The sequence below is a fragment of the Cyanistes caeruleus genome, chromosome Z (genome assembly GCF_971803275.1).
Source record: "Cyanistes caeruleus chromosome Z, bCyaCae1.hap1.1, whole genome shotgun sequence".
In the NCBI taxonomy this organism is placed as follows: Eukaryota; Metazoa; Chordata; class Aves; order Passeriformes; family Paridae; genus Cyanistes; species Cyanistes caeruleus.
In genome coordinates, this window is record NC_141732.1 from 15,601,829 (window position 1) to 15,618,330 (window position 16,502).

At 41.6% G+C, this 16,502-nt stretch overlaps 1 protein-coding gene across 1 annotated transcript in view; it reads left to right on the top strand.

The window, feature by feature from the left end:
• The window catches only part of LOC111940938 (uncharacterized), a 776,486-nt gene that overhangs the window by 427,956 nt on the left and 332,028 nt on the right, over nt 1–16,502 (top strand). The gene's annotated exons all lie outside the window — the stretch shown is intronic.

Sequence of the window (16,502 nt, forward strand, 5' to 3'; positions counted from 1 at the left end):
CTTATCTTCTACATCTTAACTATTTCTCTGTACACATGACAACATAGAGACAAATAACTTTAGGACTTTGGTGGTTAAAAACAGTCTTAATTCTTGCTACAGTCTTTCATCAGTCTTTGTAGAGAAACAGAAGTCTCTTTCTGTTAGCTTACAGAGTTTCTCACGAGAAAAACTATTTTTCATCATAGTTTTCTATTTCTCTAATGCCAGCTGCCCGGAAATCTGTCATTAGATCTTCTCCTCCCATTTCACATCTCCAAGGTGTGTGTGTATGGGTCACAGAGTTTAGGAATCTTATTTTTAAGGATAAGTTATTCAAAGGCAGAAGTCTTCTTCATTTGTCTCTGCGAGCCTTCCTGGAAAACAGTTTTCTCTTTGCCCCCAAAGCTTCAAAATCTTCACTCAACTCAATTCCAGCAACTCACAGTATCACAAGCACTCTCTCTCTCCCTCTTCTGCTCAAAAGTTACACTTTGAATATCTCATTCCTCCTAATACTCTTATAATGAATTAAAGGAGTCTTTTTATACTATTATTGTCCATCTCCATAGCTTTAACAGAAAGATATTTCAGCTGTAAAGCATCTCCTTATTCTCTCTTTCTTATTTAAACTTAACTCTTTTCTTCACTGTTTTTGGTGGTTCTATGATGTCTCCTCTATGTTGATTGTCTCTCTCTCTGTCTTTCTGAGAAAAGGAGTAATCTGTATGTTTATCCAGGTAGTAAAAGAATTAAAAGCTTTAAGAAAACTGCAAGAGTTCATGGTGTTAAGTTTCAGTCTAGCAGCAAAAACTGAACACCAAGCTCGGCTGGCCAGCGCTGCCTCTCTTCCCCCTCCCCCCCCCTCCACCCCGCGGCCTTGTCCGGCCTGGAGAGGGTGGGGGGAAGGAGGCCGAGACAGAGCCTGCTACCTTGTCCGAAGCCGGAAACCAAAGAGAACAAGAGAATTCTGTCTGTACTTCTTAAGGGGGTGTTTACAAGTTGAATTCACTTTTTAATGGTCAGATCTGCTGTCAATTCTTGAAAATGACCGATAATTGGTCAGGAGGGAAAAACTCCCATCAGCCACCAGCAGCTTCAACTTCCTCTCCCTCCAAGCTGTCTTAAAGGTAAAGCTACCCCATGACAGATGGGTGGGGGTGTAAGCCATACTGGACCCCTATTATTCCTTCTTCTGTCACTTATCCTTCTCCCTTTTGGGACACCAGCAAAGCCATGTTACAAATGCTATCAAAAGCTTTACATGGAATGACACCAGGGTTTCTTTCTTATTACCCACACCAGTATCAATAATCACTGCTATAACCCATCCAAATTAAGTACCTGTATGCATAAAGGGAAAATATTAGACCACAGAAAATCTAGGAACAAGTAGTAACAGATTAGAAAACAAGTGCCCAAAAAAAAAAGATAAAAAGATGGATTTTCTTCACAGTTGTTGCCAGGAGAAATAACCAAGATTTGGTAAGAGAGCAAATGGTAAGTGAAAAGATAAAGTCAACACAGTTACCTAGACCTGTATTAACCTCATGTCAGGACACGTAAGCAAAGCTCAAACAGCAATTAAATGGAGAAAACTTCTTCATGAAGTGAGAAATACTCCTGGTAAAAAGTATAAAGCTGGTAATAAAACTTGTACATAGTAAGTTCCAGAGAAACCAACTCTGTATTAGACCCAAAGGAAAGTAAAAGAAAAAAATTGTGTACATAGAAATAGAAACAGATTCTTCCAGTGCAATAGTACAGGGAAAAATCCTTACTCTGGAAATAGCCAAATTTTGGGGAAATATAAATCAACAGAAAAATAACTATTAGAAAGCACCAGATGTCTTATTTTGGGCTATGTGAGAAAAGGGCATACCCAAAGCTCCCTTCGCAATGGAAGGGGAATTGTACTCTGAGCATGATTCAGCTAGGATTTTTCTTTTTGTCAGGATGAGACAAAAATTAGTTGGGGGTGTTGGTTTTTGAGGTCCTAAAAAGAAATAAAAGGGAATAGTTTGAGCACCTCAAAAATGGGGAGATGAGAAATAGCCCCTGAACACATATTAGAAACATTCTTGGGCACAAGATGGAAGTTGGCGATATCAAACCCCAATTTTTGCATTATGAAACTCCAAGTTGTTGTAGAAATCATAACCAGTGAAACAGCTGGAGCTATAGAATTAATAGCCAGTCAGTGATGAAAACCACAGCAGCAATATATCAAACTAAGCTGGCTTTAGACTATTTATTGGCTAAAAGAAGGGGTGTTCTGTGAGAAAATTAATACATAAGATTATTGTTTTCAATGACAATAAAAATGCCGTTCTAGGTATCGCCAAGGATATCAGAAAAATGGCCCATGTGCCGGTCCAAAAATGAAAATCAGTAATGACCACTAACTGGTGGGATAATATATCAGGGATAGAGTAGTAGAAGCAGCTAAGTTTCTTCTCCTTGTAGCAGTGCTACAGCTGGTTTAATATTTCTTCATTGTTTAATCCCCTGTTTAATTTGGCTCATCACCAAAGCAGAGCAAGGCGTGCAAATAGTAGTAATGCCTACAGACTCAAAAACTGCTACATCTGGATCGGCACACAAAAAAATAAAAATGAACGAGTGCTAGAAGCTAAAAAACAAGAATTATTGCTCAAGCCAAATGATTTATAAAAAAAGAAGAGGAGGGGTTTGTTATAAATTTGTATTGTGATATTGGCTTTCGCAGATGAATATTATATATTAAATACTTTTTAGCTATGCTAACAAGTCTTAAGTTTAAAAGAATTTCCTAGGTACAAGGCAAGGAAACCCCAGAGGGCAAGGACACTGGGGCCCAAGCTGTTATCAGGAGAACAATAGAACCCAAACTGTTATCAGCAGAAGATATGAAGACCAGCTGCCTTCAAGGGAAGGATGAGGGGCCCAGGCTGTTATCAACAGGTGACCATCTGCAGCAGAAAGGAAACCAAAAACTCCAAAATAATGCTGACCAGCTAGACCAGCAAAAATTATGCCGACCAACAGAAAATAAAATTGAAAAAAACATGATCCAAGAAGGTGGAACCAGGGAGGGGATATGCTTGAATATGCATTAACCTCTCACAGCAAGGATGGTATAAAAAGGGTGTTCCCAAGAAACCAGGGGTGTTCCTGGCAACCCACCAGGGCACCCAGCCGTTTTAACCCTTTGCTTTATTTCTTTTGCCTCCTAATTGTCTTTTGTTTATATTAAATTCTTTTTATAATTTATTAAGTGAATCTCGTTCTTAAGACCTTTTAATTATACACAAACACACACTACTTTAACTATATAAATATGTACATACAAGCACAGTGTCATGGGTAGTTCACTTTAAAACAAGGTCCCCTTGAGGTATGTACCAGGTCTCTCTATTCTTTTGCACTGCTCACCAAGTGCAACCCAGTCCCTGAGCAAAGATAACCCCACAGATGGGATAGTCTTTGCTGGAGGCAGAATTAACTCAGTTTTTCTCAGCATACCTCTCATATGTACCACTGGAACCTTATCTCTATCTGTTGTTCTAAAGGGCTCAGATTGGGCAGGGCCTGCTTGGTTAGTGGAACCTTGGGTGTTCACCAACTATGTGGCTTTTGCTAAATTAATCTCCCAGTTCTTGAAAGTCCCCCCACCCAGTGCCTTCAAGCTGGTTTTAAGCAGGCCGTCGCACCGTTCAACTTTCCCAGCTGCTGGTGCATGATAAGGAATATGGTACACTCACTCAATGTCATGTTCCTTTGTGTTAGCTGCAAGAAGCTTTTGCTTCTTTTCAATAATCGCTCTATATTGGAACCTACCAACACATGAGATGGAACTGCATGAAAAGCAATTACATTTAAATTGTCACCATAATTGCTTGCATTGTCAGTTTGGCAGTGTTTGTAATGTGTTTGTGTTTTCATTCCAAGCGACTTCCTGGGAAATTGAGCATTAGTAAAAATACTCTACATATTCTTAGGTTTAATTTTTTTGCCCAGATTGTTTTGTCTTTTTACTGAAAAATTGTGTGGGAATAGATTTTATGGGCGTACAATTTGTACAATTTTATCCTGAGAGTTGATACAAGAATTTATACGTATTTGAAATCATACAAATATATACTAACCTTCCCAGTTCTGCCTCAGAAGGCTTTAGAATTATTTTGATTTGGCTAATTTTTTTGAGTTACTAATTAGTGAACTAAAGAATCTCAACAAAATACCAAAATGTTACATGAAAAATAGCAGTCCCCCTTCTTAAACCAGGAGGGATAACTATGTACTGCAAAGAAAATATGAATAAAATGCAAAAAAGCCTTCTACCAAATTTCAAGCCAACCAAATATCCCTAACATACCATTGAGTTTCCTATGTCCCAGAAGAACATTTTCATTTTACTTTGCTTCTTTTATTTATGCTAATCAGTGTGGTGACTATAGCACATTCCACAATGCACATGCTTCTCAGTTGTAGGTGCAGAAGGTGATGAGAGCAATTTCCTCACTAAAATTCAAAAGGAAAAAGGTACTTGGGATGATAGAACTAAGTTTAAAAGGGAATTAATTTTGGTTTTTATCTCACCAATAATAAAGCCACAGTTTCTGTTTGTGTCAAAATTAAATTACAACAGTGCTATCATTGGTCTCCTGGAAAACACAGCAAAGTCCTGATATAAAGATATCTGTTTGCATCAGAACCCTTTGTAGGAAAATGTTGTGACAGGACCTTTCACCCCTGCGGCTTATCTGCAAACAAGGTTGGAATAGCTTGCCTTTTGGAGAGTTATCTCTGCTGAGAACATCCTTAGCCAGCAATAAACATCCTGCTTTGAATGCATGGGAAAGGATAAGCCAAAGTTCTGACAGGCAGATACAGCACTTTTATGAACTATAGACGGCCACTACAATTTTCATAAAATCAAAAATCTCTTTCACACTCTCTGGGTGTGTGGGGAGTTCTCCTTGAGGTTCAAATGTCAATGCTGAGTTACTCTCCTAGAAGCTGAGTGAAAAAAGGCTTCTGCACACAACCGTAGCAATGGGGAACAAAGTCCCATGGACCTCTTTATTCATCCGAAGAAGATCCTTTTATTGTAGCAAACTGCAGGTCGCATAGTCGGGGAGAGCTGGTTGAGGTTGAACACCGGTTGAGTGCCGTTTGGTGGTGAGGCAGTGATTGGTTGGGGAGATGCCAGGACCATATGAGCAGGAAGCTGATTGGATGCAGGGACACGTGAGCAACAACGCTGCAGCTGCAGCAGCCAATGAGTGCCTTCCAGTCAGTAGAACTTAATAATTTTAATATACTTAATAGAGGTAAAAAATATTCTTATCTCCTACACAACTAATAATAATCAACTATATCAATCAAATATGGTAATCAACTATTATTTATTGGTAAGTGGCACTGGCTCCTAATCTTATTTCTTCACTAGCTGTAATATATTTATTATCATGCACTGTCTTGTGAATCTGCTAGTAGTGTTTCTTTTGTTTACCCTGGGTACTGAGAACTCTGCTTAGTCTGCTCTTCCTTATGTTTATCCAATAAATATTTAATGTTGCAATAGACTTGATCTGTCATTAATAAGAACTTGTGAATGAGCTTGGGTTTGGGGGTGCTGGCTGCCTCAATAAAGCTGTTTCCTACTGCCAGAAAACTGGGCAAAGGCAGGGACTCGTCTAAATTCTCCCCTCTCCATTCATAACAAATGTTTTGTGTGTTAATTTTGTACCATAAAAGCTAATTTCTCATAACGTTTAAAATCACCCAGCAGAGCAGAAATATTACTTATAAAATTCTTCCAACTGTAAGTAAAACTGCTCGAGCAGAAAACACACATCCCCCACAAATCCATTCACATTTATTCCAGGGTGCAAGTTAATCAATTATACCACAAGAGCCAGGAATCCTCTGTCTCTCTCTCTCTCTGTCTCTCTCTCTCATATTTACTATCAAATAAAACCCATATATAGACATTGGCATAGTGTCTCACTTGCACCTTAATTAGGCAGAGGAATTTCTAATAACTTTAGAAACCATATCATAACAACCATGGAGGTGCAAAGACCTGTAGTGATAGAATAAGGAAGGGGTAATGACTTTAAACAGAAAGAAGGTAGGCTTAGATTAGGAAGAAATTATTTACTATGAGGGAGGTGAGGAATAGGTTGGCCAGAGCAGCTGTGGATACCACATCACTGGAAGTGTTTAAGACCAGGCTGGATAGGCCTGTGCGAGACCTATCAAGTGGAAGGTTCCAGCCCATGGCCAATGGGTTGGAGATGATTTTTAAAGTCTCTTCCAAATCAAACTATTCTGTGTTTCTATACCTGATTAAATTTTCTCAGCCTACTCCATTAGAGAGATACTCAATCTTCGTTCCAGAAACACTTGGAGAACAGGATTCTCTGTGAAGCATTATATGTACAGAGCCAAACTGTAAACAGGTTGAAAGTGAAAAATAGGTGACCTAAGAGTATTGCAGAGAACTAGTTACTACATGTGTCAAGTCAACTGCAGTGAGGGAAAAAGTTACTTCCTCAGGGGAGCAGCAAGCAGCACTCTTAGAGCAGCAGAGAAAAGACAGGAGAGAAGTTAGTAAATCAGTAAGGGCTAGCCACCGAGAAAATGAAATTACTCCCATATTTTCCAGGAAATTTCATGCTGAATTACAACATGTTGGACCCCAGGGTCATGGAACAAGGAGGGCCAGCTGCCTTGCAAGGGTTGGAGAAACAGGAGCGGGTCACGGCAACAACATAGGCAGGGACAGTGGCTCGGCCCTGTCTGCAGCTACCCTGCAGTTATTCCTTCCTGAGAATCTCTCTCCAAGGTCACTAGCGGGAAGGGGCAGCCTTCAGCTGCACATCAGTACCTGCCATATGACCCTCAGCCCCAACAAAACCTTCAGGAGAGAGGATACACTCAGGGCTGTGACAATTCCTGTGAAACTCACAGGAATAACAGTATAACAGTTCCAACCAGTCAGATGTCAATTGACACTGTCAATAAGGTACTGGGAACAAAAAAAAAGCAATCAGAAGTGCTGCAGGTTCAGTATTTATCTCTACATTTCATAATTATCAGCATTAACTATCACAGACCTACTTTCTGCCTCCCACAGATGAGTTGGTGAATACTCACATGTCTTTAGAAAAAGACAAAAAGGGTCTTCAAAAAGTTTGAAAATCTATTCATGGAAGCGCAGAAGAACTGTTTAGACTTCATCCTACATGAACTGAATGAAAAATCTTGTCTGGGTTACTCTGAAACATTCAAAACCTCACTTTCACATGGGAAGTTAAGTAGTACTTGGGTTTTTGAATATAAATTTCCACCTGTTCACTACTAGATGTCATCATTCTCTGTGATGTTACAGTAGGTTTGTTCAGAGCAATATCTGTTCAACATTTGAATTTTATATGCAAAACACACATACAGAAGTAAAGTTTTAAATGTTTTTATGTTCAAATTTTACTTAGCAATTACTTTTCTTTTTCCGTATTTCTAATCCTTATAAACAGTATCACAAAATGATTCACTCCTTATTATTACAGAATAGGTATCCCATGTGGTTAAAATGTGCAAACATATGCAAAATGTAATTAGCCATTTTTTACCTTTTAAAGTATCATTGCAACCCTGGAAACTTAAGAAGCAGCTGTATTTCATTTACTTCCGTGGTGATGGGTTGTCTCACAAATTTTGCCTTGAGTAATAGCCTTTGAGTGGACTGAAATATGTCATTGTCACACTTCAAATACAATAGCTCATTGATGAGGCTTGGAAGTCTAAATGAAGAGCAGCTGATGCACTGAAACTTATGTCAATTTTCAGACTTAATGTCAGACGTTCTGTATTGAACATGAACACTGGTAAATGCCACTATTTCCAACTACTTTAAAGTATGATACATGGGGGAGAGTACAATGCAGCTTAAAGGTTTTGATGATCTCTCAGTACAGTTCTGGATGCACACCTGATTCTTTTCTAATAATGCAAGACCAAAATCTGAAGAATCAGACTGAAATTACAAAGGTTTTGAAGAGCCTGAATTGAGTAATGAGCTATATTGATCCTGGCTGGAAGGCTGCTGTACAGGGAAGTTACTGAGCACACAGCAGTTAATCTGAGAAGGCATCTCCCTAGACAATCACTTCCTCACCACCAGTGCAGGTGCTGCACTCTTCACAGCATGTACAGCTTCTCATTCACACTTCTGTTGTGCTGGGAATACCCCTTGGCCACAGGATGAAGCCAGCTAGTGATAGTGGAGGAGATTGTAGGCAATTCCCTCTTGGCATCACCTGCATCTCCTTGACTTTATCTGCAAGTGAAGGTGTTTTCATTACCTCCTTGAAAACATTTTTTTTTTCCCTAGCAATAAAAAATACGTATTAGATTGTTCTCTTCTAATAAAATCCTGCAGGATCTCTACAGACTGTAATGCTCAAGAATGTCTTAATGGAAAGCATGTGTATACTGTGTCATTCCCTGAAAGGAAGCCTATGTGATGCTGCAAAACTCAGTTTCTAGCACCTGAAAGACATAAGATTATTCTATTTTTTTCTTCTAGTGTTAGCTTATTTACATGGCATTTTAAAACATTTTGTCACAGAGCCAGAGTACCTGTCTTCACAACTTCTTCCTGTCATCACAACAGCACTGTACATACAGACATATGGCAGGTATTAAGATCCGTAATTCTAGTCCAATGCATTATGAATGGGTTTCAGGCCCCCCAGCTTGAAGCTGGATCCTAAAAGCTTACCATCCTAAAAGCTGGGTGGCCTTCCCTGAGATGAAACTTGTTAGGTTTGGCATAATGGGTCCAAATCTACATGACCTTGGTAATATGATATTCCAAAAGCAATTTATATGTTACTGCACTCCATTGAAAACTTTTTTTTTTTTTTTCCAAGAGGGATTGTCATATGGCAGCTTCAAGTGTCTTCACACAAGCTCTTCATATTTACTCTGCTTTCTCTAATGCACCAGGTGGTACAAAACCTAAGCAAAATCAAGTTTTGAAAATCTATTAAAAGAAACAAATAGAAAACAATAATACAGAAGCTAGAATGTTATATTCTAAAAGGGTTTGTCCTTATTTCCAGCTGATATTGCCTGATGTCTCTGTTTATCTTGGCTCATTACTTACCTTCTAATTTCTAACTCTGAAATGAAATGATTAAAGTTTTTTCAATTGTAAAAGAAAACAAGCAAACATAGATTCTTGATGCAATGATTTTTGCTCTAAAGCTGTTGTTCACTAAAGTGCTATTTACTGCTATTTACAGCAGTAAATATCTCCTGATATAGTACTATGATGTCATAATGTAAAGTGCATGTTTTCAGATTTACATTCAGTTCAGTAGCAAGTCACCACTCACAACCAAATGACAGATAGATTATTTATTGTTGCAGTCCACAACCACAGGATCGTGTCCAGGGAAGCTACAGTTACTGGGACCCAGCTTAGGATAGGAACGAGATGGGATTTCTCTGTTCATGAAACCATTTATTTAGCCTGGGAACAAACTCATTCAGAGACAGAGAGTGCCGAACAAAGGCAGGGTGAGGGGTTCTGATGGACAAAAGGGTGGAGTTTAGGGTCAGGGACCACTAAAAACACAGCAAGGGAGAAAACCCAGGGGCTTAAACCCAATCAGAACTCCTGGGCTGCTCCTCACAAGGGGTCTGGGGAGGGGTATATTCATCCAGGCCTCACACGGCCCATTCCCCCAATGCAGGAGGTCAAAATTCACACTAGCCAGGCATTTCAGCCTGGCCTTCTCTTCAGCAATGCTTATCTAAAACTAAATCTTTGCTTCTCTGAGACACCTCACAACAATTTCTTTTTTTTTTTAATAAATTTTTGATTTGGAGCTTAAAATGTTCCTGAAACTTACACCATAAGAATTTCAACTCCCTCACAAAGCACCTGCCTTGCTTTGTGGAACACTAAAACCCAACAACAAAAGACATTAAGAAAACAAACAAAAACAAAATTAAAAACACTTAGATCTCGGACTACAGCTGGGCAAATTAAACAGTGTACTTAATACAAACATAATGGGGTTTTTTTTTGTTCAGTCTCTTCCAGGTCTGCATTTTCTTTTAGGAAGGGTGCAGTGTTTTGATCTCCTCTTACGAGGGGCAAAGTTCTTAAGTGTTCAGCTTTGGCTCTGGTCCTGAAGATATGGGCATTGCACTTTAGATGTTCTTGGCCAAGCGCCGGCCTTCGGAGCTCAGGTTACAGTTTTGATTTCCCCGGAGGGGGCATTGCCCACCATGGAAAAGGGGCAGCCCCCAGGGGTGGAGCAGCCGCAGAAAGGGGTGGAACCAGAGCTAGAGTTACTGGGAGGAAGGGAAAGTTAGGGGACAGAAAAGAAGGAGCAAGACCGGAAAAAGGGATCCCAGGCCATGTGGCCAGCGCCATCTTAGGAAGGGGAGGAGGGGCCTGGGACGGACTTTCCTGGACAGGGAACAGGGAATATGGAAAGACAGGGGATGAACGAGGACATGGGATGGCAGGCAGACGGCAGCAGACCTGCATCACTCTGGATGTTCTCTGTCCCTTGCCTGCCTTCAGGAAAACGGGATGGGATGGGAGAGAGACACAGGGGTGATGGGGAGACGGCAACAGCCCCAAGCCATCTTGGCATTTTTCACCCTTTGTCCTGCCCTTAGGAACAGAGGAGAGGGAAGATACAGGGAGGTATACACCAAAAAAAACAAATGAGGGACTTCACAGAAGCCAAAACACAGGGAGAGCCATACCATCCATAATCATCCATTAGTGTTAATATCGTCCATAAGTGTCCTTCCCATGTGTTCTAAATTGTAGTGACAAAATCAATGAGCCAAATTAAGGGATCATCCATAAAAATCAATTTACTAATTCAGCAAGCGGTTGAACAAGCAAAGCAACACTGGGTGAGCCGGGGAGTCTCTGCTCCACCAACAGTGCGCACTTTAGCTGAAGAAGTTCCCCCTTATATACAGTTCCTGTATATGTGTCTTCATTACTTCTTCCTGGGTTGCATCTGCACTTGTGCCGCTTGTTGCTAGGTTCTCTCTCTCCTGGTGGTCGTGGGATGAAGGCTTGTAGTCTTCCTCGGTCAGGAATTCATTCTTGATGTGAGTGCACAGGCATTGGTCCTATACCAGTTATGCAACTTATAGTATATATCTCCTGATAAGGAGATGTTCTTATTCTTGTTTGTACAGCCGGATACTGCGGTTTGGCCTTTTTGCAGTTTCAGCAATCACGTTGTATTAAATTTGATTAACAAACAATAGCAATCTATTCCACCATGTATATATAAAAAATAAAACCACCCATCATACATCTCATTGGGTGACGCTAGATGTTTGTCCCAGCACCTGGTCTCGGCCCCCCACACCTCCATAAGCCCTCAGGCACTCTCAACTTGGCTCTCCTGCCAGGTATTCTTGAGTGCTCATTTCTAAGGCAAGAGTCTCACTGGCTCTCAAGCCATCAGCCTGGGATTTACTGAGTGTCCATGGAGCCAGTCTTGCTGTTGTTCTGGTGCTTCACTGGATGCATGCATTCTTCCACCAATTTATGTTTTACACATAAATCACAAGTGTAAAAAAACCAAGTTTTCAACATGCTTTTGTTAGCAACTTCAAATGTAAAGTATGTCTACACATTTGAAGAACTTGAGCTATTTCAGATACAGCATCCTGAAAGCTCTTTTGGCATGTCATTCCAAATATGACCACCCAGCAAGGCAGAAAGCCCCCAGTGGCAAAAAGATGAGTATATTTTTTCAACTAGCTGTGCACTCACACAACAGAAATTTAAAGTCTATTTTTTCCTTTTAATTTTTTTTTTTAAAAAGCTATATTTTTTTTCCTGTTTTTTTTGCATTGGAGAATATGAAGAGAGGATGAAGTTTACAGAAGCTTATGATTGCCTCTCCATTGCTCATGGGTTCCCACATATTGTCAAAGAAAATGCTGACTTCAACTTATTTATTAAAAGAAATAACAGGTACTTTTCATTTTATCATTTACATACATACAATTTAATAGCTTCTATCTTTCTGGAAGTAACTTTAGGCCACTTTGGGGGTGTTCTCCTTCTATGCAGCTTGAGTCCCAGTTGGCCCTGCCTTCTTTTGCCCTCTTTCCAGGTCTCTTTGTGAGGAGGCCAGCCCTGTCACTTCAGTCGCTGCCCTTTGGGTGACATGCTGACACAAGTATTGCTGGTCTCGTCAAATTTTGGAGTAGTCTTCTGGACTTGAGTGTTTTAAAAATGACCTGTCATCTTTTCCTCTGTGTGCTTTCTCAGAAAAATTGAGACCCGTTACCTAGAAAATCTCATCCCAATTCATCTTAAATCACTTAAACCAGAACCTGAACAACAAATGATCCACCTCGGTGGGATGGGATTTTCCATCAAACACAGTGTAACAACCAGGACAAAAATTATCCCAGGTACCAAATTACAAGGGAACTTCTAATGAATGGGCAAAAAGGATGTTGTAAATGGAATTAGGAGTACGAAAACTAGGTCCCTTGAGATAATAACAATTTAATTAAAAATGAATACAATTCAGTAAATTGAATAGTAATTCAGTGTAAAAGAATATAGTTCAGGAAAATAATACCATTTAGAAAAAAAATTACAATTGATAGATAGAATTTGCCAGGAATTCAGTACAATTAAAGCATAAGCAAAACTGACTGGGGTATGGGGAGGGCTTGTTACTCTACCTCACGTCCAAAACCGACCGGGGTGCGGAGGCTTCCCACCTTGCCTCATGTACAAAACAAAGCACTTCAAGCTAACCTTATATGCTGTGTGCTTACACATATTCATGAATGTTTCCTGTAAGCTTCCTCCTGTTTCCAGTTTTTCTGACTTTACCTCACTATTCCTCACGACACATGCTTCACTTGTTGTTAGGGGGTCTTCAGTCTTCTTTTGGTGGTCTTTTGGCAAAGGCTTCTCCTTTTCCTCGTTGTCCTTTGGATAACCTTACAGGTTTGTGCCTGCGTACTATGTGTTGTGTTACGTGAGTCTACGCATTAGTCTGATATTTACTGATTTTTAGGCCCAATGCCTAAAGTGGTTCTAATTTTGACCATCTCAAGGCCGTTTTCATCTTGGGGCATCACCCAAACTACATCCTGTACCTCAGTTTCAACATGTACCATCTGTAAAGGGGTGCATCTGTCTTGGAACACTGATTCTTTTGATTGCTTCTAATAATCACTTTAGTAACAGTTACCATTTAGTTAGCACAAATCAATTCCATTTATTACAAGGAGAAGACAGGAGTTCAGAAAAGAAGGGACATTTTTCTTCATGTTTCATTGCCCTTATTTCCCACATTTGTGCTGCTCCATCCAGACAAGGTTCTTTTTGAGGACCTCCTTTGTCATCTCGGTGAGGCACGAGAAACACATGAATACTGGCCCAGTGCCCTACCAGAGATGAGGAAGCAGGTGGTTGAAAAGTGGATGGTCCATTGGGCTGTTTAGTCACCCCCATAGTAGAGTTATGGTTACATTGACTCTTCCACAGTACTCCGTGGCTAAGAATGAAGAGCTGCCCTTGGCTGTATTTGAAGGATACTGAAACTTCAAAAGAAACGTGCTTCTCTTGTGTGTGGCAGCATGACTCTTGCCCAGTTTTCTACTGAGGTACTGGTAGAATTTAATGTCACTTACAAACACCTCAAGGTAAATGATGGATGTTGCATTTCAGTGTTTGGGCCAAAAATTGGTTTAAAAATTAGCAACAGAAAGGGTTGTTAATTTTTAGGAAAGAAAAATTCTTAAAACTGTGGTATATGGTTTTCAATCAAGATTTTGTTTTTCTAAAAATTACTTCTTCCCCGTTTAAAACTACTTTGTAAAGAACATATGTCAATGTACAGCATCTGACCACTTTCAGCATCATTGTTCCATGTCTTTCCTTTTTCCTCCAAGGCACTGTAACTTTTGAATCACAATAATTTTTACCACTTTGAAAATGCAACTTTAGTGTTTTTCCTACTGGTGGATACTTAGCAGTTCCAAGTTAAAGGACAGTTCCGAAAGTGAAATATGCTTTATGTAAATGTGGTTTTTTTCACTGGTTTCCTGGTATTACATGCAGCAGGGCCAACATTAATACAGTCTATACGGACTTATTTTTGAGAAGCTCTTACAAACTATTATTTTTTTCAGTATATCTGCAATAAATAAGTGTGTGTTTCAGCTGCAACTCCCCTGCACGCTCTAGTGCCAGCAAGATCTCCTTGCAGTGTAGGAAGACACAATTTTTGCTTTCTGGTTTGCACCCAGCTATGTCACTGTACTGGGGGTTAGGTGTCTGGTGTTGGGAAGGTAGAATTAGAAAGAAATTATAAATATGACTCTTTAGCCAGAAAGGCTAAGGAAGAAATACAAATGATAGCACGGGGTTTGAATAATTCAAAGAAACCGGGCTGGTATGCCAGAACACATTCTTTCCTGCAATAAAACCAAGCTGAGACCCCTCATCCCAACCTTATAAGGAAAGCTCTGAAGGACCCTGAGATAACCAAAAATATGCAAAAACAGCGATTTCTATAGGTTGCACACAAATGTTACTGTATTAGTATACTTAGAAAGATCGGTTAGTAAAGGAATAGAATATTCAAATGTATAGGTTATATAAGTAATTGTAAAAGAGAGTTCTCTCTCTTGGTCTCTCTTAACTCTTAACTCTTGCTTCTCTTGGTCTCTCTTAATGCTTAGTCCTCTTAGTTCTCTTATCTCTTAGTCTCTCTTGGTCTCTCTCTTTTTCCCCGGCTCTCTCACTTCTGTTCTGCTACTTCCTTAGCAATCTTAAGTCTTAAACTCATGTATTCATGTTTTACCCCCTTTTGTATTGTTCCCTCAGAGCCCACTTTGAGCTCTATCTGCTGGCTCATAGCAGGCTCTCTCTCTCTCTCTCTCTCTCTCTCCCACGCCCTGAAATAAACTTCTAACACCTAACTCAATTAAAGAGGTCTTTGCCGTGCCTCAGACCGTCCCCAGAAAGCATCTCCTACAGATTGGCGAGCCAGCCAGGAGCAGATCGTTTTCTTCAGCTCTAAGAGACCCTCATGGACGGTCACTATAATGTATCTGTCGTGCCTGCCTTCCTGGTACCGTGAGCAAAAGCCACGCTGCTTAGCAGCGAGTTGGGCCGAAGCTCTTTAAACTTGTACGGGGAGTTCCTGAGTCCAGAGACGCTGAGGATCGGTGTCTTCTGGAGCTCTGGGAGACTCAGCCCGGGAGTGGAGCACAGCGAGGTGCCTGGCACCGCTCGGTGCTGTGCTGGAAAGGGGTTCTGAGCTCGCTAGTGTTGCAAAGCGACAGCTGACAGCGGAGCTTGGTGAAGGAGCCCGAGAAGCAGCGTCTGGAGCCGCAGCAGGGGAGCCCGGCCAGCGCCCATGGAAAGCCGGGTTTGGATACGCTGTTTCCTCCGGTACTGAGGTTAGTGTGCAGGAATTTTAATCATGGGACAATCTTACTCCAGTCATGACATAGACCTCTATAAGCGACTAAAACATTTATTATGCTCTGAGTCCAATAATTTACCGAAACTATAGAATTTAAGAATTTTAGAATTTACTCTACTTCCCCAACGCTGACCGCTCAGCTGTATTTACTAGAGACTTTTGGGACACAGTCGGTATTAAACTCTTTAATAGCATCTCCCACCACAGTAAGACAGCCGCGAACCTGATCCCGGTATGTGGTGCACTTATAGAACTCTTTACTAATCAGCATCAGCCATTAAGAGCTGTCATGCCGGATCCAACTCCGGCCGCGTGTTTGTCCCTGGCCGCGGAGACCCGAAACGTGGCCAGGCCCATTCCCGCCCCCCGAAAGTTACTGACTCCAGCGTCCCCCGTCCCGCATGTCCCTGCACCACCTCCCCCAGCCCTCGTGATTTCGCAATCTGTTCCTGTAATCCCATCCCCCTCGGTGAATCCTGCGGCGCCCCCTCCCCATGCTTATCCCGCTCCCGTCTCCCATGTTGCAGCCAGCGAGCACCTCACCCCGTGTTCCGCGTCCCCCACGAGCCTGATCTCCAGCGTCGCAACCCCCGCCCCTCCCGCGCAGTTCCATGCTGCCGTCATTGCAGCCACCACTTCTATTGTAACTGCACTGCAAAGCCACGCTGCACCCCTCTCCCTAAGCCCTCCGCTGCCTCCTGCCACTGCGGAGCCTTCCCCGCCAGGAGCAGCGAGTCCCGCCTGGGCTCCTGCGCCGACACCAACCCGCTGCTGGCTCTAACCCTGCCGTACCCACGCCGTCCCCGCCGTGCCTGCATGCTCTCTCCTGCAGCACCTCCCGACACCACTGCTCAAGCTGCACAACTCCCAGAACCGGCACCGGTCCGAAAATCCCCTATCTCACTGTTCCATTTCCCTCCACCTCCCGTTTCTCCGCTCCCTGCCGAAGCTCCAGCCTGCACTGCCCAATCCAACCCGACCCCATCAGCTCCCCCCACCTCACCCGGCGTTGTT